This window comes from Puma concolor, chromosome B1 (genome assembly GCF_028749965.1).
Source record: "Puma concolor isolate L17-30 chromosome B1, mPumCon1.1.hap2, whole genome shotgun sequence".
Classification (NCBI taxonomy): domain Eukaryota; kingdom Metazoa; phylum Chordata; class Mammalia; order Carnivora; family Felidae; genus Puma; species Puma concolor.
The window spans coordinates 142,226,263-142,252,304 of NC_141670.1; positions in this window are offsets into that span (position 1 = coordinate 142,226,263).

Genomic DNA, 26,042 nt, shown 5'->3' on the forward strand with positions numbered 1-26,042 from the left:
CCTTATTTCACACAAAAAAAAACAATCTGTAAAGAAAATCACTAATAAGGATGATCTATTACCAAATAACCTCATCACCTGACAAAAAAATAGTCTCATGGTGACATTCTCATTCAATGATTTATTAAACAGCTTCAATATCCTTTCAATAGTATTTTTTTCACATCTTAAAACACAAAATACCATTGGAAGAAATAGACTCCATAAAAAAATCTGATTTTGAAATTATATCATTCTATTTGGAATTTCCATTCTGCAGCAAAATAAAGTAAGTAAAATTTAGTAACAAGCAAATGTGATCCATACATCCTTATTGTATAGTCTTACTGTGAAAATAATAGTACTATTGAAAAGTAACATTAAACCAGTCTTATAAAATAAGTGAAGGAGATTATAGTGTGAGAAAATTTTTAATTATTTAATTTCAAAATAAAAATGAACATATTAATTTTTTTTCATTTCTAGAATGTCACTATTGGTAACCTAATAGAACCTCCTAAATGAGGCCATTTCCCCTGTGTCTCACCTTTTCCTTCTCCATAAAGTCTATCAATTCCTGAAATGATCCTTCAGTAATTATGCTATAGATGTGACCTTGGATAGAAGTTAAGAACTCTCCTCTGGGGTCATACAACCTGAGTTCAAAACCCACATCTGCTGATAACCAGCTTGGGGATGTTTGAGAAAGTCACTTAATAGTTCCAAACTTATATTTGTTGTAAGGACTAAATGATACCAGAATTTTTAAGCATCTGATAAATACCTAATTATTATTAGGTACTCTGGGTTAGGGACATATAGGTGTAGTTGGTGTTTGTCTTTTAGGAGGTTACAAGCTAAAGAAGATTTATACATACGAAACAGCATAGAAATAAGTGCAAATGAAGTAGATACATGCAAAGAAAACGCCAGAGTAAAGAAAGTTTCCTTGGTTGTATATAGCTAATCCTGGAGATCTTCGTGAAGTTTGTGGGCACTCTTCCACTGTTCATTGTTTCAAACCCGTGACACTTGGCTCCTATTCTCGGGTTTGTCTGTTGACACTAAGGTTTGATGGGTTATAGGATTCAATGGGATTTCATTCAGTGCAAATACAAAACATGGGAATTTAATGTCAGTGAAACAAACTGACTAATGGAGGATGAAAGCAGCCAAATTTTCCTCCCTTCCTCCCACTAAATATGTGGCTGCAGGACCTTGATAAACATCCCTTAAGATTTCCTCTAAGACCAAGCAGTCAGCTTATCATGAAGTTATAATAATCTTGGTAATACACTTATGTTTATTCTTTTTCTTACTTCATTTCCATTTTCTCTTATACCTGTTTTCCTGGGATTGCACTGACCAATGAATTGTTAGCATAGAGATTTTGACCCAGGTTCTATTTCCTAGAAAAGCCTGGCAAAAACAGAGGAGAACAAAGTGGCCCTAGAAAAGAGATATTCAAATATTTTGGGTTTGAATTCCCCACCGGTCTGAAGCATTTGCAGACTTATTACTGGTAGTAGGTAAATGGGGTGATGATAACCCTCGGCATTAACTTGCGGTTAATTGAGATGCGATGAGTTTATGAGACACAGTGGCTGCCATGCTCGCACTTGACAGGTGTCATAAATATTGTTAGTGTCCCACCCCCAGATTTTCCGTGTCCTCTGTTCTCTTCCAAATGGCAATACCTACATCTGTGAGCCTGAATGTTTTGTTTTGTTTTGTTTTTCCTAGAAAGATAGGAAGCCTTGATGCTCATGTGTACGGCAGATTGGAAGTGTCAGGGAATGAACACACCCACCAACAGTCTTCAACCAAAGACTCTTGAAAGCTGGTAAGTAACTACTTCAGTGCCCTTGTCATTGGGTAGACTAATTTTGAGGCATGGGTTTTACAGTTTCCCAGAGGCTGACTGTGGATTTAACTTCAAATGGCTACTGTGATAGTTGGCTTATTGATGCACCTGTTATACATTCCCTTCCTTGCTGGTATAACATGTACTTCCTAAATAGGATTCATGTACTCAATCCTATTGTCAAGATCTGCTTCTGGGAGAATCTAAACTAAGTCAATCAGTTTGGGAGAAATAATGATTATTTAATGCTTCCTTATGGAACATGGCGTTGGCTGGCTGCTTTTGATGGCATTGAATGCCTTCTGGAAAAAAAAAAAAATTACAAATTAGTGAAATATCAATTAAGGCACTTGAAAAAGCCTGAGGGCATCTATAGTCACTTATCTTTTTCAGGCTGGATTTGATAGGGATGATGCCATGGAACTAGGCTCCCTAAGATCTAAACTTTTAATCATCACAAGCTGATGAACTAAAGACACACAGTGTTCACTGGGCTTCTATGACTTTTAATGGTAACATAAACCTGGGAAAACTGATCCAACCCAGTTATTGGGTAATTTGAAAGGCTACCCAGTTTCGAATGAGACCCAAAGCAAGAGAGGTTTTGTTAGTCTGTGCATGCTATGTTGCAAACTGCCTTGTTGTTCAGATCATGTGATCTAGCATATCAGTCATGTTAGAGGAATCCATGAGAAATAAAGAAGTAAGCTGAAACCTCTGGCGAGCCCCAATAGGAAAACTGCAGTACAGATGTAAAGACTTCTAGAGGAAGGCCATGCTCCCCATGTCAGAAAATACAAAACTACATTACAAATAGTTTGCGACTCTCTAATGTGTTTGAAGGGAAAGTGTGTACTTGAAAATGGAATGCCAAAGACTATGAAAATAGACTATGAGTATACCCATCATGAGATAAGTATAACAGATTCACCAAGTCATAGCAGAAATCCATTGTAAAATGGGACTAATACATTCAAGATTGAACCTAGGAAAGTCCAGGCAGCATAAGTAGATTATATAACCAGATTGCTCATTCTCCTGCCTCTGTTGTGTCAATACTTCCTCACCTGACATCTTTGTTATCATTAAGTGTCTCTGAGATAGAGGAAAGCCTGGTTCACAATTAGGCAGCATAGATTTGCATTAGCTGAAGATGGAACACAGAGGTGGCCAAAAGTCCAAGGTAGAAAGAAATTCTTCCATTCTTCCATTTGTCAGAACTGCGATCAGTGTATTTAATCACTCATTTCATATGGAAAGAGAATTGGGTAGAAATAAATTCCCTTACTACTAAAAAACCCAAACTTCTCTCACTGAGACCATTGCTAAGTCTTATATGGGACTATTCTTTGAGGGCACAAGCCAATCACCTGTCAGGTCAATTATTTAAGACCTTTTCCACCCAGTAAAGGATAATAATTTTTCTTTATTGGAACCAGTAATGACTTACATATGAGTTTGCCTTTCCTGTACACAGTATCTCACCCATAACTGAAAGGCATATATAATACCCAAACAATCATTATCACACTTTACACCATAATCCCTTGGTGCAAAGGACTTATTTTACACTACAGGATATGAGGTCATGGTATCCACTGCCCATCATCTAGAAGATGGTATCCATTGCTCATCATCTAGATGATGCCAATCTGATATAATGGTGGAGTCACCTACTGAAGGTTCAGCTGAAGTACTGGTTCAGGGACAACATGCTACCAGTTAGGGTGTTGTCCTCCAGGATTTGGTATATGCATTTTTCTAATAACCAACATATACTAAAGTCTAAAATATTTGGTCCAGGAACAAATAAATGGAAAAAGAATTTGCCCCATTTCATTATTACTCTCAGTGTCCCACTTGCAGACTTTGTTTTTCTTGCCCCCAAAGCTTAGGCACTGATTGCTTAGGGATTTACTTCCTGGGAATATTCCTTCTGCTAGGAGTCACAGGAATGGATCCATTGAAATAGAAGCTTCAAATTATTTTGGCCATTTTAAGGTCAACATGATGGTACTGGACCAGCAGGCAAAGAGACTGGTTTTATTATTATTGGACATTATTGGCATTATTGGACTGGTGGGGTAATCAACCCTGGTTATCATAAGAAGCCAAGGTTGTTGCTACACAGTAGAGAAAAGAAGGAGTAGGACTAAAACCTAAGTGCTTTTAAAGCCTTTTCCTGCTTCATTTCTTAGTGATGAGTAAATGAGTCACTGTCACAACCATAGCCAGACAAGGATAATACAATTGAGAGTTCACAGCTCAGACAATGAAGATTAGGGTTTATCCCACCGGACAAGCAACTGTGACCACTGAAAGTGCTGGCCTTGGCTAAGGAAACCTTGAATGTGCATTTGAAGAAGGAGGTAATAATTAATTATGTATTCAGGGTCAGAAAAGTGGAGATTATAATACGGTCTGCTCTCTTTTTGAATATTTTGAGGAGACAGGAAATGACCACCTTCTGAAAGGATTGGACTACACTCAGGGAAGAAGGAGGTCATCTTGATTCCAGGCAAGACTCACATGTCATTAGAGGACAAGCAGCTCTGAGTAGCTAGGAAAATAGACTGCACCAGAGTCAGTGCTTCAAACACTGACCTTGACTTCTGGATAAGGCAATCTTAAGAATAGCTCACAGGGGCGCCTGGGTGGCGCAGTCGGTTAAGCGTCCGACTTCAGCCAGGTCACGATCTCGCGGTCCGTGAGTTCGAGCCCCGCGTCAGGCTCTGGGCTGATGGCTCAGAGCCTGGAGCCTGTTTCCGATTCTGTGTCTCCCTCTCTCTCTGCTCCTCCCCCGTTCATGCTCTGTCTCTCTCTGCCCCAAAAATAAATAAACGTTGAAAAAAAAAAAATTAAAAAAAAAAAAAAAAAAAAAAAAGAATAGCTCACATATTTCACAGTCTTGAGATTGTTGCCCCTGCCAGAGTTAGAGACCAAGAGTGATCCCAGGGAGGCTGTTCCTGGTCCCTTAGTTGGTTAGCAGGCATATACTTGTCTCTTACTCAGAACACAGCAATATGTATTTAGGTATGTGGGTCAATGTAAAGTTTTGTTTATTTGTTTATTTTTACTCTGGGTTGCAATTTACAAAAGTTTGAAAGCCATTCATCTGTGGCACACTGGTTCTCAACCAAGAGAGGAGTATCAGAATTGTGGGGTACCATCTCAAACTAGACTTCCTCCCATGCTCTTCTTGTTTTCCACTTCACTCATTCATTAAAATTCTTGCTATAGCAGTCAATAATTGCAGATTGCTGTTATTACAAGCTGAAGTAGATTTTAAGAAGTAGAAAGAAAATAATTACACTTTATTTTAACATTTTTTTAATGTTTATTTTTGAGAGAGAGACGGAGCGTGACCGGGGAGCAGCAGAGAGAGAGAGAGAGAGGGAGTCGCAGAATCTGAAGCAGGCTCCAGGCTCTGAGCTGTCAGCACAGAGCCTGTTATGGGGCTTGAACCCAGGAACCGTGAGATCATGACCTGAGCCAAAGTCGGACGCTCAAATGACTGAGACACCCAGGTGCCCCTAATTACACTTTATTTATTTTAATTTTTTTCTTCAAATTTATTTAAATTCTAGTTAGTTAACATATAGTGTAATATTGTTTTCAGGATTAGAATTTAGTATTCACCACTTACATGCAACACTCAGTGCTCAACACAAGTGCCTTTCTTAATACCCATCGTTCATCTCACCTATCCCCCACCCACCTCCCTCCATCAACCCTCAGTTTGTTCTATCTTTAAGAGTTTCTTATGGTTTGTTGCCCTCTCTTTCTCCCCACCCCTTCCCATAGGTTCATCTGTTTTGTTTCTTAAATTCCAGATATGACTAAAGTCATATGGTATTTGTCTTTCTCTGATTAACTATTTCTCTTAACATAGTATATTCTAGATCCACCCACATTTTTGCAAATGGCAAGATTTCATTCTTTTTGATGGCTGAGTAATATACCACTGTATGTACACCACATTTTCTTTATCCATACATCAGTTGATAGACAGATATTTGGGCTCTTCCCACAGTTTGACTGTTGTTAATAATGCTGCCATAAACATTAGGTGAAGGTGCCCCTTTGAATCAGTATTTTGTATCCGTTGGGTAAACACCTAGTGGTGCCATTGCTGTATTGTAGGGTAGTTCTATTTTTAACTTTTTGAGGAAATTCCATACTGTTTTCCAGAGTGGCTGCACTGAAATGGGAGAAGAAATGTGAAAATGACATATCTGATAAAAGGTTAGTATCCAAAATCTATAAAGAACTTATCAAACTCAACACCCAAAAAACAAATAGTCCAGTGAAGTAATGGCCAGAAGAAACGAATAGACATATTTCCAAAGACGACATCCAGATGCCTAACAGACACATGAAAGGATGCCCAACATCACTCATCATCAGGAAAACACAAATAAAAACCACAATGAGATACCACCTCACAACTGTCAGAATGGCTAAGATTAACAACACAAGAAACAAGTATAGACTTTATTTTAAAATTAATTTTCAAAATATTCTTCGGCATGGTTTTCATATTGCTTGTATAATAGGCAGAGACACAAAAAATTAAAGGAAGAATGACAAACAGTGCTGTGCTGAAAGGTAGTAAAAATTGTATGGTCTGCATCTTTTAAGTTAGAAGTTAGGATTGCTTTATGGAGTTAAAGATGTTACCCCATAACATAACTTCACATGGGGTCAGGCTCAGGGAGAAATTATCTAGGGGAAACATTACTCTGTTGAATCTGCCTCCTCTGCCCCCAGAATCTTAGGACTCCTGTTCCACACTTCATCCCTAGAATCCTCCTCTTGACATAAGACAATGAATCAGACACCTCACAGAAACCAGAAAGGTGAGTACACAGTTGGAATTTTCTGCTCAGCACTACCAGCAGTAGGAGCTACTTCTGTGATTGGCTAGCTAGAATAATACAGGCAAGGAGCAACAAGACAGAATAGAACAGAAATGCAAATGTTTCCAAACTATGAAGGGGTATAGAGGTCATTAAAGCATCAAGTTTAATTGTAAAAACTTTGTAGTCTGGAAAAAAGAGAATTATTCCAGACATCATGAATACGTTTGACACTGGGAAGTCAGTTTGATTCTCCAGTTTTCCTTACTTACTCTACTAATTCCAAGGTTATAAAGAATATTAAAGGGGATATTGAAGAGACTCTGAAGAAAATAATAGAAATGTAAAGTTTTATTGTCATTATAGGGCCACACTTTTTCACAATGCAGAAAGACCTCAAATACTACCAACTTCTGAGGGATGGGCCTGATTTCCTTATTTATTATAGGCATTTATATAGGCATAAATATATATAATATATATATATATATACATATATAGGCATTTATTCCTCATTTCTATTTTTACTCTTTTGTCCCTCCCAACCTCTTTCACTCTCTTCTTTCCTTGTCTCCCTCCTAAACACTCCCATTGAATGAAAAGAAAAAAGCATATTTACCACTAACCTACTTATATGTAGTTTATTTCCAGTATGTTCTCTCCATTGGTAACATTTACTTTTAAGGGAGAAGGGGAAGACAGAGACCAAACAAAAGACACAAAAACAAACAAAAACCAGACGTTATCCCTGCCACCTCTCTTTTGGGAATATTGGGAGCAAAGACTTGTATTTCCTTTTCAAGGTCATTTCATGTTTGTTATCATTGGCTTGTAGCATGATAGCCTCCTGCTCTCTGGTGCTTTTTTAAGTTTAAATTAGTTTCCAATAAAGACGCTCTTGCACCTTGCAGGGGGAAAGCATTGTTTTTAATACACTTGTAACTAATCCTGCCAGTCCTTGGGGAGTTTCAAAGGACCTCAAAGGCGATAGTTCTCTACCCGGGAGCAAAGAAGCCATTATAGCTTGTACTGGAAGATTTAATAGGTGTCATAATTTATCATGTAAACCGAAAAGTGTTTCTTAATTAAGTGCGTACGTTAATGAATTTTTTAATTTGATCCCTGTAAGTACCTTGCTATACTAATTGCAATATTCTACACATTAGTCATCCGCTGTTGCCCTTGGCTATTTTCTACCCTGAGAGGAAGAGAAAGAGAGCTTTTCAGTTAAAGTTCATTTAACTCTTTCCACCCAACAAATTAGATTTAGTCTTACTCACACTGGAGTGACAGCTGTGGTTCAATTTCTCTGAGCTTTCAGGGTTCTTGAAAGTAAGAACCAGCTGCAATTTCTGTCATTTTTCAGTCATGGGAAGTGAGGGTAACTACTGCTCAGCAAGCGAAGCCCTGCCCCTTCCTAAGGGGGCACGTTGCATGGTTCTCCTGAGAGAAAAAAAAGTATATAAGGGCCAAGATGGAGAGAGGGGCCACACACAGCTTCTTCTCTTCTGCTGTGAATTCTCTGCAGTGTGGTTAATGAAGGGCTGAAATTCAAACAATATTTGCCAAACTCAAAAGAATTAAGGAAAAATAAAACAAGTGTATCTGCTTGACTGGATATGATATCTATGACGAATGAAACAGTATTTGTAATAATAAGGGAAGTGCTTATGATATAACATGATGTCCAAAAGTACAATATACCATTATGGTACAATATTATTACAACTGTGAAAAACACCAAAAAAAATGTTGATAGGGAAAAAAATTAGCAAATTATATGCTCAATCATATTGTGACTGTCTTCTGGCGATATGGTTATGAGTAATTTTTTCTTTCTCTATATTTCTGAATTTCCCAAATGTAATATAATGCTGATATATAATAGGGGAAAACGCTTTATTTTAAAAAAAGCTGGTATAAATATCATATAAGGGCTTTAGGCTTGAGACTTGAGTTTAGTGAGAGATGCTCCCCATTTAGGTAGCTATTATATAGCTTTTTAAATTTTTTCATACATTCAAAGTTATCCATAGTTAACAACAACAACAACAAACCCAGTCACAAGGTATTATTAAAGAAGGATTAAAAACAAAAAGCCACCAATTCTTGGCTTTTCTCTTTTAACCAGTTTTTTTTTAATGTTCTTGTTTTTTTTGTTGTTGTTGTTTGTTTTTTTTAGTTTTATTTCTGAGACAGAGACAGAGCATGAGTGGGGGAGGGGCAGAGAGAGAGGGAGACACAGAACCCGAAGCAGGTTCCAGGCTCTGAGCTGTCAACACAGAGTCTGATGTGGGCTCGAACTCACAAACTGTGAGATCATGACCTGACCCGAAGTTGGATGCTTAACCAACTGAGCCACCCAGGTGCCCCATCTTGGCTTTTCTCTTTAAGTGGACATATTGGAATATTCAGGAGGAGATAACTGTATTGTAATAAATTTTATTTGTTTTTCTTGCATTCAGAGACACACACTTTTCTCTTTTATGTCTTATCTATAATAACTGATTTACAAGATTAAGCTGCATAAGAAAATCAACACATTAAGAATATGAATAAAAACATCATTTAATAGACATGGGTACCATGCCTTACTTTTTATGCATTTATATTCAACAAAGAACTCTTGTACTATGAGCCCATGTTAGCACATCAAATGAATAATATTGTCAAATGAAATATAGGATGCCCTGTTAAATTTGAATTTCAGATGAACAATGAATATTGTTAATGTAAGTTTGTTGCATTATTTGCTAAATCCAGTAATCCTACAAATGAAGGCATTAGGATGCATCAGAGTTAACTAGACAATTGCTGTTTGCTTAATACACATAAATTTTCCTCTTCATGGGTGGAGGCCCAGTAAGTCAAAAATAAGAAATCCTATTCCCAGTGATTCTTTATAAGAACCACAAAAGGTAGTGTTTGCAAATTACTGTCCCAAAGCAGTACTACTCAGCCCCTAGTGTGCCTAAGGATCACCTGAATATCTTGTTCAAATTTAAATTCTCATTTATGACGTATGTTGGAGAGTTGGGATTCTGCATTTCTACCAAGCTCCGGGGAGATGATGATGCTGCTGGTCCTTGAACCAAATTTCAGGTAGAAAGACAATTTAGATAATTTCTGATGTCTCTGTTAGGTTTCAAATTTGTTGATTCCATGATTCTCTTTTTACATGTAGTTTATTTTATTAAATACATTTTATTAAAATTTGATTTTCAAACAAATGACAAATTTTCGGTAACCTAATTCTCACGTAGCACATTGGAACTCAGAATTCATTATGGTATTGCAATGCCAGACTTTCATTGTGATTCTTGTTTTGACCGGGTAGTGGCAATGTAAGTCCATCATAAATATCAGAACTATGGTATTTTCATTTATGAAATTTATTTTTCATCCATTTATTTATTAATGAGTACTTCTTGAATCCCTACTATGTGCCAGTGCTGTTGCTCAGCACAGAAAACTCATCAGAGAAGTCTATGAGCTTATTTAAAATGGGAATTTGGCCCGTATCTCTGATTTTGTGATCCCTCCACTCATCCCCTTCACCTTTATGGTCAGCTTGCTTGCTTCCCAGAAACTTTGTGTTAGAATTTGCTTTTCCTCTGCATCTTTTCATGGTTGGCTTCTCACCACCGAAATCTCAGGTCACAATGTCAGCTCTTTTGAGAGTGTGTCTCTGATTTTTCTATCAAGAGTCAATCCCAGGGGCACCTGGGTGGCTCAGTCAGTTAAACGTCTGACTCTTGATTTCCACTCAGGTCATGATCTCACAGTTGTGAGATTGAGCCCTGCATCAGGCTCTACACTAATGGCACAGAGCCTGCTTGAGACTCTCTCTCTCTCTCTCTCTCTCTCTCTCTCTGCCCCTCCACTGCATGCTCTCTCTCTCTTTCTCAAAATAAGTAAGTAAACATTTTTTTAAAAAGTTCATCCTATACTCTCCTGTCACTTATGTATGATATTAGTATGTTTTATGATCTCACATTCACTTTTCTTATTTATGCATGTATATGTTTATGTATCCATGTATGTGTTTTTACATCACTCTATGCCATTAGCACCTGACACTTATAAACAACCTTTGCAAGTTTCAGCCACTGTGACACTCCATAAATACTTTTGCATAAGCTGAGTTTTTTTAAAATCTAAACCCAAATCAGTTGAAATTTACATGTGTGTAAGCAGAACTAAAAACTTTAAGAATGAGAAGGCAATTTTTGTGAGAGTTTTGTTTCTTTTTTTTTTTCCAATTTTTGTTTTTGTTTATTTATTTTTGAGAGTGAGAGAGAGAGAGAGCACAAGCTGGGCAGGGACAGAGAGTGAAAGGAAGACACAGAATCAGAAGCAGGCTCCAGGCTCTGAGCTGTCAGCACAGAGTCTGATACGAGGCTAGAACCCATGAGCCATGAGATCATAACCTGAGCCAAAGTTGGACGCTCAACCGACTGAGCCACCCAGGTGCCTAACAGTTTTGTTCCTTTATACAAGTCCATCTGGAATATTCAGTAACTGTGTAATTCATTGTGTCACCTTGCATATTTGCTATACATTATCATTAGGGCCATATACAAATAGAATTTATATTAAATTGGTCTTGTGTATTCCTAATGTCATCCTATTTTGTGCACTATTTTTCTAAACATTTCTAGAAAAAGTGAGAAATTGTAGTGTAACCCAATATAGAGGTAAAATTATTTTTCTTTATGCCAAAACAACCACAATTAGATGTAGTAGAACAGAGACATGGAGAGAGAAAGAGTGAGAAAGTACAGAAAGAGAAAAGATTCCAACATTATTAACAACTCTCATTTTTAAATGGCACAAATGAAAAAGTATAAAAAGCAGCCTCAATAAGTGCAATAAAGCAATATCTGAGACCTAATTTTCTTTTGAGAATTTGCTCGATAGTTACACATATGTTTTACAAGAGGTAAAAAGTCACCTTATGCCTTTAGGTTATGCAGTGGACAGTATTATATTTCTGGAATTAAGGCTATGGGTATCATAATTAAGTGAAGAGACTGGAAGATCCCCCTCAATAAAATTTAGGCTCTAATATATGGCAGCGGGACTCCTAATTCAGTCACATTGTCACTTAATCAGAACCCACATGTCAAATCCTGACCATCAGACTCCAGAAGCTATTGGCCTAATTATTGACCAGGCCACCAAGACTCACAAGCGAATCAGCCAGCATACTCTGCAAAGCTGAAAACTCCATTATCAGTGTCTTCCAACTGTGCTCTGAATACATTATTGATTCGTTTTAGCTGCAAGTTCTCCTGACAAGCTTATGCGTGCAATTAAGTGGATTACATGGAACGTGTTAAATAGCCTAAGAACTTCTTAGGATGGGAAGTCTGAGCATCACCACTGATTCGCTCACTCAACTCACCCACTCACAGGCAGGATATAGGAAATTAACAGGCACCATACAACATCCTGTATTTCACAGGAGGGAAGTGCTTTGTGTGGTAGTCTGTCTCTTGCTTCAAAAAATAGTCAAACAGTTTTGCCTCATAGTTCTCTGTTGCAATAGATGAAATACAGTCTGACACCACTGTCTATTGTACTAGTATGTTTTTACAAAAGCAGGCACCAACTAAATCCTTACTATTTCTGTTTTCATTTCAAAACAGTTTATGCGATCTAGGTATTTGATGGTTTAGCATCAGAAGGTGTTTTCCTTCTGAAAAAAAGAAAAAAACTTTTTTCTCTCTGCTTTGTAAATATTTTAATGAAAACCCCTAATTAAATATAGGCAAGTCCAAGGATGATGTGAAGAAGGTCTCACTGACAGACAGGTAAGCCTTTTATAGGGTCTATATAAAATATAAGATCTTTCAGCATCTTCAGAAACATTAACGAGGTCTAAGAAAATAAGATTTTGATGCAAACCCTAAGTTGTTGTTGCTGTTGTTGCTATTCAATGTAAACATGAGCCAGAAATGAAGCCACTCTGAATATAATGAAGTATAGTGATCAGTGATATGTTAAAACACTACTACTCTTTTTATGAGCTCTGGTCAAAGATGGGAAGCATAGTACCTGTAGCCAACTTGAAGTTCCTTAGGAAAGAAGCTCTGAGAAAAATCATGTAACTTCTTTTGGTGTAGCTTTAGTTGTAAGTGAAATGGTATGATATAGGATGAAAAACCAAGAAGATACAAGAAGGATAACCTAATAATAGTGTCAGTCATATTACACTCCAATATTTAAGATCTGCTCCTTGGGAGAGAAATTCTGATTATGGCCAATGATGTTACACATTGTAACTAGGGTGTAGCCCAACCTCTTACTATTAGACCTCATAAAGACTGAATATGCAGGAGGAGGGAAGATGGCGGCGTAGGGGGATGCTGGGCTAACCGCGCGTCCTGCTGATCACTTAGATTCCACCTACACCTGCCTAAATAATCCAGAAAACCACCAGAGGATTAGAACAGAGTCGCCGGAGCCAAGCGCAGACGAGAGGCCCACGGAAGAGGGTAGGAAGGGCGGCGAGGCGGTGAGCGCTCCACGGACTGGCGGGAGGGAGCCGGGGCGGAGGGGCGGCTCGCCGGCCAAGCAGAGCCCCCGAGTCTGGCTTGCAAAAAGCGGAGGGGCCTGACGGACTGTGTTCCGACAGCAAGCGCGACTTAGCGTCTGGGAGGTCATAAGTTAACAGCTCTGCTCAGAAAGCGGGAAGGCTGGAGGACAAAGGGAAGGAGAGCTGCTGAGCCCCCGGACGACAGAGCTCAGTTTGGTGGGGAACAAAGGAGCTCGCCAGCGCCATCTCCCCCGCCCATCCCCCAGCCAAAATCCCAAAGAGAACCAGTTCCTGCCAGGGAACTTGCTCGCTCCGCGCAAACACCCAACTCTGCGCTTCTGCGGAGCCAAACCTCCGGCAGAGGATCTGACTCCCTCCTGCTGCCACAGGGCCCCTCCTGAAGTGGATCACCTAAGGAGAAGCAAGCTAAGCCTGCCCCTCCTGCCCCTGTGCACCTTGCCTACCCACCCCAGCTAAGACGCCAGATCCCCAGCATCACAAGCCTGGCAGTGTGCAAGTGGCCCAGACAGACCACCCCACCCCACAGTGAATCCCGCCCCTAGGAGAGGGGAAGAGAAGGCACGCACCAGTCTGACTGTGGCCCCAGCGGTGGGCTGGGGGCAGACATCAGGTCTGACTGCGGCTCCGCCCACCAATTCCAGTTATACACCACAGCACAGGGGAAGTGCCCTGCAGGTCCTCACCACGCCAGGGACTATCCAAAATGACCAAGCGGAAGAATTCCCCTCAGAAGAATCTCCAGGAAATAACAACGGCTAATGAGCTGATCAAAAAGGATTTAAATAATATAACAGAAAGTGAATTTAGAATAATAGTCATAAAATTAATCGCTGGGCTTGAAAACAGTATAGCTGACAGCAGAGACTCTCTTGCTACAGAGATCAAGGGACTAAGGAACAGTCACGAGGAGCTGAAAAACGCTTTAAACGAAATGCATAACAAAATGGAAACCACCATGGCTCGGATTGAAGAGGCAGAGGAGAGAATAGGTGAACTAGAAGATAAAATTATGGAAAAAGAGGAAGCTGAGAAAAAGAGAGATAAAAAAATGCAGGAGTATGAGGGGAAAATTAGAGAACTAAGTGATACACTAAAAAGAAATAATATACGCATAATAGGTATCCCAGAGGAAGAAGAGAGAGGGAAAGGAGCTGAAGGGGTACTTGAAGAAATAATAGCTGAGAACTTCCCTGAAGTGGGGAAGGAAAAAGGCATTGAAATCCAAGAGGCACAGAGAACTCCCTTCAGACGTAACTTGAATCGATCTTCTGCACGACATATCATAGTGAAACTGGCAAAATACAAGGACAAAGAGAAAATTCTGAAAGCAGCAAGGGGTAAACGTGCCCTCACATATAAAGGGAGACCTATAGACTCGTGACTGATCTCTCTTTTGAAACTTGGCAGGCCAGAAAGAATTGGCACGAGATTTTCAGTGTGCTAGGCAGAAAAAATATGCAGCCGAGAATCCTTTATCCAGCAAGTCTGTCATTTAGAATAGAAGGAGAGATAAAGGTCTTCCCAAACAAACAAAAACTAAAGGAATTTGTCACCACTAAACCAGCCCTACAAGAGATCCTAAGGGGGACCCTGTGAGACAAAGTACCAGAGACATCACTACAAGCATAAAACATACAGACATCACAATGACTCTAAACCCATATCTTTCTATAATAACACTGAATGTAAATGGATTAAATGCGCCAACCAAAAGACATAGGGTATCAGAATGGATAAAAAAACAAGACCCATCTATTTGCTGTCTACAAGAGACTCATTTTAGACCTGAGGACACCTTTAGATTGAGAGTGAGGGGATGGAGAACTATTTATCATGCTACTGGAAGCCAAAAGAAAGCTGGAGTAGCCATACTTATATCAGACAAACTAGACTTTAAATTAAAGGCTGTAACAAGAGATGAAGAAGGACATTATATAATAGTGACAGGGTCTATCCATCAGGAAGAGCTAACAATTATAAATGTCTATGCGCCGAATACCGGAGCGCCCAAATATATAAAACAATTACTCACAAACATAAGCAACCTTATTGATAAGAATGTGGTAATTGCAGGGGACTTTAACACCCCACTTAGAGAAATGGATAGATCATCTAGACACACGGTCAATAAAGAAACAAGGGCCCTGAATGAGACATTGGATCAGATGGACTTGACAGATCTATTTAGAACTCTGCATCCCAAAGCAACAGAATATACTTTCTTCTCTAGTGCACATGGAACATTCTCCAAGATAGATCATATACTGGGTCACAAAACAGCCCTTCATAAGTTTACAAGAATTGAAATCATACCATGCATCCTTTCAGACCACAATGCTATGAAGCTTGAAATCAACCACAGAAAAAAGTCTGGAAAACCTCCAAAAGCATGGAGGTTAAAGAACACCCTACTAACGAATGAGTGGGTCAACCAGGCAATTAGAGAAGAAATTAAAAAATATATGGAAACAAATGAAAATGAAAATACAACAATCCAAACGCTTTGGGACGCAGCGAAGGCAGTCCTGAGAGGAAAATACATTGCAATCCAGGCCTATCTCAAGAAACAAGAAAAATCCCAAATACAAAATCTAACAGCACACCTAAAGGAAATAGAAGCAGAACAGCAAAGGCAGCCTAAACCCAGCAGAAGAAGAGAAATAATAAAGATCAGAGCAGAAATAAACAATATAGAATCTAAAAAAACTGTAGAGCAGATCAACAAAACCAAGAGTTGATTTTTTGAAAAAATAAACAAAATTGACAAACCTCTAGCCAGGCTTCTCAAAAAGAAAAGGGAGATGACCCAAATAGATAAAATCATGAATGAAAATGGAATTATTACAACCAATCCCTCAGAGATACAAACATTTATCAGGGAATACTATGAAAAATTATATGCCAACAAATTGGACAACGTGGAAGAAATGGACAAATTCCTGAACACCCACACTCTTCCAAAACTCAATCAAGAGGAAATAGAAAGCTTGAACAGACCCATAACCAGCGAAGAAATTGAATCGGTTATCAAAAATCTCCCAACAAATAAGAGTCCAGGACCAGATGGCTTCCCAGGGGAGTTCTACCAGACGTTTAAAGCAGAGATAATACCTATCCTTCTCAAGCTATTCCAAGAAATAGAAAGGGAAGGAAAACTTCCAGACTCATTCTATGAAGCCAGTATTACTTGGATTCCTAAACCAGACAGAGACCCAGTCAAAAAAGAGAACTACAGGCCAATATCCCTGATGAATATGGATGCAAAAATTCTCAATAAGATACTAGCAAATCGAATTCAACGGCATATAAAAAGAATTATTCACCATGATCAAGTGGGATTCATTACTGGGATGCAGGGCTGGTTCAACATTCGCAAATCAATCAACGTGATACATCACATTAACAAAAAAAATGAGAAGAACCATATGATCCTGTCAATCGATGCAGAAAAGGCCTTTGACAAAATCCAGCACCCTTTCTTAACAAAAACCCTTGAGAAAGTCGGGATAAAAGGAACATACTTAAAGATCATAAAAGCCATTTATGAAAAGCCCACAGCTAACATCATCCTCAACGGGGAAAAACTGAGAGCTTTTTCCCTGAGATCAGGAACACGACAGGGATGCCCACTCTCACCGCTGTTGTTTAACATAGTGCTGGAAGTTCTAGCATCAGCAATCAGACAACAAAAGGAAATCAAAGGCATCAAAATTGGCAAAGATGAAGTCAAGCTTTCGCTTTTTGCAGATGACATGATATTATACATGGAAAATCCGATAGACTCCACCAAAAGTCTGCTAGAACTGATACATGAATTCAGCAAAGTTGCAGGATACAAAATCAATGTACAGAAATCAGTTGCATTCTTATACACTAACAATGAAGCAACAGAAAGACAAGTAAAGAAACTGATCCCATTCACAATTGCACCAAGAAGCATAAAATACCTAGGAATAAATCTAACCAAAGATGTAAAGGATCTGTATGCTGAAAACTATAGAAAGCTTATGAAGGTAATTGAAGAAGATTTAAAGAAATGGAAAGACATTCCCTGCTCATGGATTGGAAGAATAAATATTGTCAAAATGTCAATACTACCCAAAGCTATCTACACATTCAATGCATTCCCAATCAAAATTGTACCAGCATTCTTCTCGAAACTAGAACAAGCAATCCTAAAATTCATATGGAACCACAAAAGGCCCCGAATAGCCAAAGTAATTTTGAAGAAGAAGACCAAAGCAGGAGGCATCACAATCCCAGACTTTAGCCTCTACTACAAAGCTGTCATCATCAAGACAGCATGGTATTGGCACAAAAACAGACACATAGACCAATGGAATAGAATAGAAACCCCAGAACTAGACCCACAAACGTATGGCCAACTAATCTTTGACAACGCAGGAAAGAACATGCAATGGAAAAAAGACAGTCTCTTTAACAAATGGTGCTGGGAGAACTGGACAGCAACATGCAGAAGGTTGAAACTAGACCACTTTCTCACACCATTCACAAAAATAAACTCAAAATGGATAAAGGACCTGAATGTGAGACAGGAAACCATCAAAACCTTAGAGGAGAAAGCAGGAAAAGACCTCTCTGACCTCAGCCGTAGCAATCTCTTACTCGACACATCCCCAAAGGCAAGGGAATTAAAAGCAAAAGTGAATTACTGGGACCTTATGAAGATCAAAAGCTTCTGCACAGCAAAGGAAACAACCAACAAAACTAAAAGGCAACCAACGGAATGGGAAAAGATATTTGCAAATGACATATCGGACAAAGGGCTAGTATCCAAAATCTATAAAGAGCTCACCAAACTCCACACCCGAAAAGCAAATAACCCAGTGAAGAAATGGGCAGAAAACATGAATAGACACTTCTCTAAAGAAGACATCCGGATGGCCAACAGGCACATGAAAAGATGTTCAGCGTCGCTCCTTATCAGGGAAATACAAATCAAAACCACACTCAGGTATCACCTCACGCCAGTCAGAGTGGCCAAAATGAACAAATCAGGAGACTATAGATGCTGGAGAGGATGTGGAGAAACGGGAACCCTCTTGCACTGTTGGTGGGAATGCAAATTGGTGCAGCCGCTCTGGAAAGCAGTGTGGAGGTTCCTCAGAAAATTAAAAATAGACCTACCCTATGACCCAGCAATAGCACTGCTAGGAATTTATCCAAGGGACACAGGAGTACTGATGCATAGGGGCACTTGTACCCCAATGTTCATAGCAGCACTCTCAACAATAGCCAAATTATGGAAAGAGCCTAAATGTCCATCAACTGATGAATGGATAAAGAAATTGTGGTTTATATACACAATGGAATACTACGTGGCAATGAGAAAAAATGAAATATGGCCTTTTGTAGCAACGTGGATGGAACTGGAGAGTGTGATGCTAAGTGAAATAAGCCATACAGAGAAAGACAGATACCATATGGTTTCACTCTTATGTGGATCCTGAGAAACTTAACAGGAACCCATGGGGGAGGGGAAGGAAAAAAAAATAAAAAAAGAGGTTCGAGTGGGAGAGAGCCAAAGCATAAGAGACTGTTGAGAACTGAGAACAAACTAAGGGTTGATGGGGGGTGGGAGGGAGGAGAGGGTGGGTGATGGGTATTGAGGAGGGCACCTTTTGGGATGAGCACTGGGTGTTGTATGGAAACCAATTTGACAATAAGTTTCATATATAAATAAAATAAAATAAAAAAAATAAAAAAAAAAATAAAAAAAAAAAGACTGAATATGCTATGGGTGACTAAGAGCTTCTCTGGTTCTCCGAACAATAAAGTATTAAGACGGTAAAAGACTCTCAGGTTCTAATCACCTATCCAGAAAACACTTAGCTTGTATTCCTTTAGCTAGCTTCAGTATCTTGTGTGGCTATGTTGTGGTTAGAAACAGGTCAAGGATAAAAGTTAATACTAAATAGGCTTTAAACAAAAATTTTTAATGTTTTTGTTTATTTTTGAGAGACAGAGACACAGACCATGAGCGAGGGAGGGTCAGAGAGAAAAGGAGACATAGAATACGAAGCAAGCTCCAGGGTCTGAGCTGTCAGCACAGAGCCCAACACGGGGCTCAAAATTGCAAACCTCAAGATCATGACCTGAGCCAAAGTTAGACGCTTAACCGACTGAGCCACCCAGGAGCTCCCTAAATACACTTTTCTTGATAATCACCTTGGTGTTAAAAAAAAAAAAAAAAAAAATCACCTTTGTAGAATTGAATAATTGGTCTGGGTACCATTTAAAAAAATTAGTTCTTGATTTCATTTTTTTAAAAAAGGAAGATAATTTCTACTTGAAATAGAAAACAACTTAAGTAGGAATTGTAAAAAGCGTAGGCCTACCTTGCTCCATCACTGGACTGTAATCTTTGTTAGAGAGGGAAGTATTTCTATCTTATTCACCACTACATTCCTTAAGAGAAGATTTTGATGCTAGATGACGTTCTAGCATCTAATTTTTTGATAAAATATAGCCCTATTACACAGATACAAGTGAAAGGAATCATAGACGTCAGCTTTTATAAACCTTTCTTTTATTAACTATGGTTTCCTATTGAATGAAGTTACTGGGAATATTTTGACATAATAAAACTAAGTTTTGTACACTTTTCTGAAAATGCATCCAAGTCATCACAGTTAGCTAAAAATAGTACTTTCAACTGTACTTTTACCTCTTATCAGTATTGATAGAAAAAGTAGGCAAAGTATTGGAAAGGAAAGCTTATTGTCAGAGCTAAGTTAATAATATATCTACTTCCACTTATCAAGTCAAATGAAAACCAGTGTTGATATGGATGGAATCACTGAATGCTGAGTCTGAAAGGAAATGCATTCAGAGTCCTTTTCCTTTGGTTCATGTAAGAATCCACCTAAGCCATACCAGGGATGTATGTCTGTTTAAAGTCTTCAGAAAACATTACACAGTATTCCTCAGACCCTGCGGCAGGGTCTTTCAAACTACTTTCATAAACCCACAGAATTAATAAAGCCTTGTTGTCACATCTGTATATATTAGCTATGAAAGGTAGACTTTTCACAAGCTGAGTTAAAAGTCATAATAAAATTATGTAAAAATTGTATATTTGGTTTCACATAAAATACACCTTATCACACATTCTGGTAAAAAGTCCAAAAGCGGTTTTCATTGTCCCTTCATTACCTGTGTAAATCAAAGGTAGGCACACCCTCTGGGGATTTCATTCTCCTCACTTTTGTAATCGCGGCAGTGATACGCCTAACCAGTGGATTAGTGTGAGAACAAACTGAGGTAATAGGGGAAAAGGATTTAGCACATGGCTTGGCATGAAGTCACATCTCTATAATAAATTGGTAATAATTATTTTATTAATAACTTCTAAAACTTGTGTCTGATGGATCTCTCAGAAGGTATTCCTCTGAATATTTCAAGTCAACTTTGGTTTGCTTCCTATCACCTAGTGACTAGGAGAACCGAAGATGAAACCTTTCATGGTCTTGAGGCAAAGTTTGGAAGAAAATAAATTACACTTACGTTTGTGGATACCGTGTTGTATCAGCAAGTGATACAAGACAGCCTTAACCTGCCCCTCAGCTTGACTAATCTTCCTGACTATAGACCCCTGGCCTCTCTTAGAGCATTTATTTCAGAAAACTTGCCATTTTAAAACGCTCTCTCTTTCCCTCTGAGACACAGATCTTCTCCCAGCTTCTTGGCACTTTTACCACCCAAGAATGTCTTTCTGGAGGATTTGGGGAACCATCTCTTTGAAATGTAATCGCAAAGATACATTTATCTCACAGTCTCTGCAGGAGGGTAGGAACCAAACCTTTGTAAGCACTAATTAGCAAGCACAAATGGCCTAATCAAAGCAGCCCAGTCCCCTTTAACATTCTCCAGGACTTTCCCACTAGCTCACCCCATGCTTAAAAAGGCAGAAGCCTTTTGTTTCAATGGAGTTGAGTTCAATCTCTCTCACTTATCGCACTATTATTGACCCCTGTTGCAACAGTCTTAAATAAAGTCTTCCTTGCCTGTTTAACTCTGTGCAGTACAATTTTTTTTCAAAGTGCTTTGAAGAGTTTTTTCAAATTTATATTTTGCAGAAGTGTGATAAAATGAGATTTTAATGCTCTGAGTAAAAGTGGTTTGACTTGATTATTATAAAATATATTTCATAAAATTAGAAAATATTTCACCTATGAATGAGATTTCCAGTATATAATTTTTTTTTTAATTGAGAGAGCACAACCAAAAAAGGTAGGCAAGAGTAAGATGTCCTGAGAAGATTTGGTTTTATGAGAATCTGTCCCACATGCTCTGCATAAATTTCCACACACTCTCAAGACTTTGACTCTCTTCAAGGTTGCAAGAAAGCATAACTGCTAAGTTTTAACTACCCATTTTATTAATAAAGCCAAAGGATTTTACTTACTAAAATATATTTACTCTGTGATCTAGATAAATACCTACCTGGAAATCATTTTCTCTCCTTTTCATTAACAGAAACTGGGTGCTTTCATTTTGTGGTTATGCTATTCTGCTTTTCTGTTGTATTGTCCCCTTAAATTCTAGCAACTATAACCCAAATCCTTTAAATGTACCAATATTTCATGTGTACAGTTACTTCTAATATATAACTTACCCAAAACATGGTCATTCCCAATGTTCAATGTATATTATATACAATCTCCAAAATCCGTAGAACCAAAAAAACAAAACCAAAAATCTTCCTCATACTTAGTCTTCACATGCCATATCTTCTGGCCTTTTCTGGGACTTAAAAACAATTTTTTAAATGTTTATTTATTTTTGAGAGAGAGAGAGAGGGAGAGCACAAGCAGGGTAGGGGAAGAGAGAGACGGAGTCACAGAATCTGAAGCAGGCTCCAGGCTCTGAGCTGTCAGCACAGAGCCCAGTGCGGGGCCAAACTCACGAGTTGGGAGATCATGACATGAGCTGACGTCGGACTCTCAACTGACTGAGCCATCCAGGTGCCCCTGGCCTTTTCTGGGACTTTAAGAAAAAATTAATAATTGAGTCATGTTTGCTGTGAGGCCAACCAAAGCCCATGTTAGAAATCGCTATCAATAGATGAAATGCCACTATGTTCCAAGCAGTTGGAAATCATTGCTTTCCCATGTGGATGTGATCATTGCCCTTTGCTTCCTGTAGATCAAGGATTCAGATTTATTTTAGACATTAGTGGGTATGCGTGGTCTTTCCACATACTTCTCAACTTCAGAGTTTCAGTTTAGAGCCAGAGAAAGCCCCTCCTACCTTCCTCCACTACCAAGAACTGAGAGACTGAGGAGGTCCCAAGTCCCCTCCAGCAATCATTTTCAGAATCCATGTTTTTCCTTTTTCTCTTACTTTTTATGGTTATCAGGGAGCAGGGGAGAGTGATCTTCTCCCATTAACTTTTGCTTCCCCAAAGTTCTCCATTCTGGTGACCTGATAAATTGCACTTGTCTCTGACAAAGATTCAGTCACATTCACGCAGAGAAGCCACACCAAATGGGCCTGCATGCGTCAAACGCTGACACACCTCACTCTATCCCTTCTCTATTGTCAAAGTGATTACTGCTCTGTTAATGGAGGAGGAACAAAGTTATAAACAAAGCTAGCCACTGACCTTAGCAGAGTCACTAGCCAGGTTGGGGGAAGCTATACTTTTTGTTTTTGTTTGTTTGTTTTAATTAAAAGAAAGAGAACAAGGTATTATACTATGCAAAGACCAAAGGGATCTCAATATACCCTAAATCTATATTTAAGCGGATATCCCCCTCCTCAACTCCTCAACAGCGTATGCCAATGTCTCCTTTAGCTCACAAAAGCCAATTCCCTCCTGGGGCTCCAGAGCACCCGAAGTCTCTGTGTGGTGATTAGTCAAGTCCGTGCAGCCCAGGGCCTGACTCCAATCACTTTCTCCTTGAAAATTGCTGAACCTCGATGCAGCAGCACAGCACAGAGCAGGCCTTGTCACTGGGGCTTGGAACTCATTACAGCCCAGAGACTTTAGGAGATTTGTTTCCGAGGCTTGATCATCTTCCTTTCGGGGCAGCTAATTAGTGTTTCCCCAGGGCTTCTGCTCTGTGAATACTTAAGGGTAATCATCACCAGCTAACTGCATGGGGGGTGTATCTAAGCAATTTTACCAAGTCAACTGACAACAGCTTGAAGTAATATTAGCCCTGTTACATGAAGACAAGTGTTCTCCACCCAACGAAGAAGGAGACTGGCGCCACTCAATAAATCACTGCAGCATCCTTGAAAGCTTAGTCTCAGTTCTGAGCCATTAATTTCAGCGAGGTCTTTTGACAGGATGTTTTGAGAGCACAAGAGCATGCATTGAGAGCATGCTCTCTCTTGAACTAAATTATAACGAGCAAATTCTCCCAGTTACTTACCTGGCAATCCACTTAAGTCCTAGGGTATCAAACAAATCTTTTGCCATTTTTTCATCAGTCTTACCACTCAGGATACAGAGAATGACCTTCCTTTAAACAAGAACATAACAGAAATGCCTGTTTAGTCTCTACCTTCATAGATTTGCTAAACACATATCTGAACACTTGGATAGGACTAGATAATCATGAAAGTTCCCTCTATTGGCCAAACACCAGATAATGTTACCCAAATTGCCACGTGATAGAAAATAAGTTCATTCAGAAAACTAAAAGTGAGACGTAGAAGGATAAACTTATAAAAGTTGTATTAAGAATGTGTTAAGGATGATAGCAGTATTATAAAGGCAATGACCGATCAGACTATGGCATTTGAAGGGCACCTTTTGCCCCACAGCCTGTCGTACTATCAACAGGCAGTCTAATAAGTACTGGGATATAAAACATTTCAAGGAATGTTGTAACAGAGTTATGTCATACCAGGCAGTACCATGCTACCTTCGCTATAAAAAGAAGGTTCATTTCTCATTTCATGGAAACTCTTAAAGAAAGTGACCACTCTCCACACCATGAAATGGATGAACATTTTGGTGGAGAAGAATGGGAGGTTTATAAATAAATCAGAAAAACAAGATATAAATCCACCTATCACCGTCTATTTGTGTATCTTATCTATCATTATCTCTATCTATTCATCTATCTATCGATCATCTAGCTATCTAGCTATCTATAAAAAAGGGATAAAAGATGCTAACTTTAGAAATTTAAAAAGTACCAAGTGCATATCAAATTTTTTTTTTTCACTTCAGGGAAGGTATGATAGACCTGTAACGGTTTTTTGTTGTTGTTGTTGTTGTTGTTGTTTTCTTTAGTGATACAGGATAATCACATTTTCTTGTTCCAATTAATGGAACAATGGTTCCAATTAATGGGAAAAATTATTCAAAGTTAAAAATATTCTTTGAAATATGAGGCTCTGGAATTAAACAAAACTACCAGTTTCAAATTTCAAACAAAAATTACAGATGTTAGCATTTGAAGGAGACTAAGAGTAGAAAAAACTTTTATTTATTTTAGTCCCATACTTTCTAATATGAAGGCAACGAAACAGGGCTGGAACAAAGGTGAGTCAGGGACTGACCAAACGCAAACAATATATAATAATTTGGTGGAGAAAGGAGCATGATTTTGAAAGCTTTGTAGTATAAACATAATACCAAGATGATTAAGTAGCTTTTTATGAAATTAAGATATACATTGGTATGATAAAATTATGTTTACAGTATCATATTAAGTCATATTAAGATAAAAACTCTTGTACATAGTTACTCAAATGTCATTTATAGGTTTTTTTCCCCCAATTAAATGATAGCTCCAAATCCCATTTCATTTGGCCATAATAATTTTATGTAAATTAAATTGGTTGAAACATTTAAATATAAAAACAGTTCTGACATTCTAATAAAATGAATTTAAAATTACTCTCTCACCTGTTGTCGATTTTTCAAATTTTTTATTGTCAGAAAGAAAAATGGTTTTGAATTTGTCATTGGTTCTTCCAGATGCCAAACAAGAAAGTTTTCTAGATTTCCCAACAAGAAGTTGTTGTTTTTTTTTTTAATGTTTATTTCTTTTTGAGAGAGAGAGAGACAGAGACAGAGACAGAGCATGAGTGGAGAAGGAGGACAGAGAGAGGGAGACACAGAATCTGAAGCAGGCTCCAGGCTCTGAGCTGTCATCACAGAGCCCCACATGGGGCTCAAACTCACGAGCTGTGAGATCATGATCTGAGCTGAAGTTGGACACTTTAACAGTCTGAGCCACCCAGGCACCCCCAAACAAGAAGATTTTTAACACAAAGGATAAGCATATTGCTTTACTTTAAATATTTTCACCAAGACTTCCTTTAATACCTTAATATGCGTAAATTTTAAACTAAGATGAATTCAAATTTGGAAATCAGTATTCCACATACCGACTGATTCAATGGCCGCTTCCATGTTTGAGGAGTTTTCAATACAGTGGCTCATGTATTGATAACCTCCGGGATCTCCTCCATTTTCACCATTAACCCATAATGGATACAACATGTTCTGGTCAAGTCAAGGATTCCTGTGTTTAGTGCCTTTGCTCTACCAACATATTTCATAAACCTGCAACTTCTCCAAAAATACATGACTACTGATTTAACAATAGTGACAGCACTTCAGACATCTTTCAGTTCCTTACAAATCTTCATCACTACTAAATTCAAAAGATGACTAAGTGTATATAATGCTCAGTCACTTTCCTTTTGAATTTTTGCTTTAATTCAATTAAATTTTCCACTGATTTGGTGGGACCATTGGAAGCCAGATCCTTCAAATGAGGCAGATGAA